The following is a 2,488-nucleotide window of genomic DNA, read 5'->3' on the forward strand; positions in this document are numbered from 1 at the left end:
AAGCTACCACCAATGGGAATTACGCACCACTAGATTTCTACTTTACCATAATATGGCAATGAGCCCAGTATCACTTATGGATAATGACCGTTTTTCTTTATGAATCATAGTCTGGCATAACATAGGATCACAACACGTTGATGCAAGACTTAAATTGCAGTATGCCTAGAAAGGAGTTACACATTTATGCTTGTTAAGGCAGATTGTACTCTACCAAACAGCCTTACATCACTGCACTGTAGAGTGATGTCATGTTATGCAGTGCTGGCTGCCAGCCTAAGCAAAGCAGCACTTTGCATATATCAGAGTGCTAAGTAGTCCTGTGCAACATTCAGTACAATGTGCAGGGTGTGATTCATGTCTGTGAATCATGTCAGCCTCTGCAGTAAGCTAAACACAGCATGCATGACACTGCTGTGCTTCTGCACATCATGGTCGTGAATACCAGGCAATAACTACAGCTTATTCATTGCATTTCACATTTACAAGATGTGACTCATAGTCTCTGAAATACTTCTGGTCTTTGCTGAATAAATTTAATAACCCAAACTCCGTAACATAACTACTTTATTATCTCTTAACTGGAACATCCTAAAAGTTCTCCCCTTAGATGATGCTGTAAATGAATTCAATACAGCTTTCCTAAATATCCTAAATACCATTGCACCTCCTAGAAGGAAGAGACTAAAAACAAATAATACAATTTGGCTATCCAAAAAGAGTAGAATGCTAATGCGGGGTAGAGAAAGAATGGCAAACACTACAATATCTCAAAGATTCAGAATGCTCCTCAACCATTATAAAAAGCAAATAAAAGCCAAAGAAAAATATACTATAACAACATTCAGAACGATAGTAAACACAACCCTAAAAATGATGGTCAGCCATTAAAGAAATCTTACATCCCAGCCAAAAGTTTAACCCTACTCTCCTGTCGCAATAACTCACCACTTGAATCTTCATTAGACTTCAACTGTTATTTCATAGATAGTATAGCATTACTAACCAATGATTCCCCAACATCTAATCCCAACCTTGCCCAGCATCCACATATCACCACATCCACTTTCAGCTTCAGACCTCTATCATTGGCCCCCTCCTCTTTAACATTCTCATCAACACTCTCCACAAATCTGCACAACAGGCCTCCCTAATATAACACACTGATGGATCCATGTTAATTTGCACATCAGACAACCTGGCACATCTCCAACAAGAAATTACTCAGGAAGCTACAACAGCCACTGAAACATGGTTTTGTAACTCACATCTCATGCACAGCCAAACCCCCCCCCCCAAAATCCCTCACTCGTGAAAAAACAAAATTTTAAACCAGCTCTCTTAATAATAAAACAATTGAAGTCACTTCTCATAGCAAATTATTAAGGATGATAGTGGATGATAATCTTAAAATCAACCTGCATATACAAAACTGCATAAAAAATCTCCCCAAAAGGTAGAGATGCTTTCTAGCACCAAAAAATTTATTACCAACACAGATAAAACTACACGTGTCACTACTTAACACCTTCTCCCCTCACTACTTTATGGTGCTTCCATCCTAACTAACCTCTAGGCATCACAAAAAAGTAAAACTTAAACAATGCTATAAAGTGGCTAAATTTGCTGCAAATACCCCTTTCAGAACCCACTACTGTATAGCACTAAAAAATATAAATTAGTCAGAACTACCCAATCAACTAACACATGTACAATGTCTTACCACCTATAAAATTACCCAGCATCCTTCTGCTTGTCCAGCACTAAATATCATTCTTCACAGCTATGTTCCCATGTTGTCTTTATGATACAATGAGGCATTATTCTCCTTTCTTCACTCACTTCCTAACTTCAGTTAATTCTAACTTCAGTTCATTTCTCTCCCCTGACTCTCTTTTTTAAATATGCCTTAACCCTGTTTTTTTTCTCTCATTTCATATTACAACTCCTGATTATATTAAAATAACTTATCTTTAATTTCTCTAAACTGGTGAGAATTTCTATAAATATTAAATTATTATCATATAACATATATATTTAGCCAAAGTTGTCACATTTTGTCTAATTTGGTATAATTATTTAAATTGTATATGTTGTTACATTATTTTTGAAGACTGTACATTATTATTCTTAAAATGCTTTTATAATACTTAGGAGCTTAGACTTTTCCAACACTCAAGTGTCAATAAATAAATACATTTTGTTTCATATGATAAGGAAGTTCCTAGTGCCTTAGCTGCATGTCTTCAAGGGGATAAACAGAAGAACAAGTTCCAGTATGTAAGCTCAAGTAATTAATTTAATTAAGCCATAATTACTCACAGTCTCAACAACAATATTAAAGAAAGAAAGCAAACACCATCTAAACAATATTGGAATTTGGGAAGTTTTATATCTTAAAATGTAAAGGGACTCCTTGAATAACAAGTGCTATTTCACTTCATTACCTAGATATGCTGGTCTTTGTTAACGCACCATAAATTTCAAA

This window comes from Protopterus annectens, chromosome 15.part0, assembly GCF_019279795.1.
Source record: "Protopterus annectens isolate FY-2018-M chromosome 15.part0, PAN1.0, whole genome shotgun sequence".
Lineage (NCBI taxonomy): Eukaryota > Metazoa > Chordata > Ceratodontiformes > Protopteridae > Protopterus > Protopterus annectens.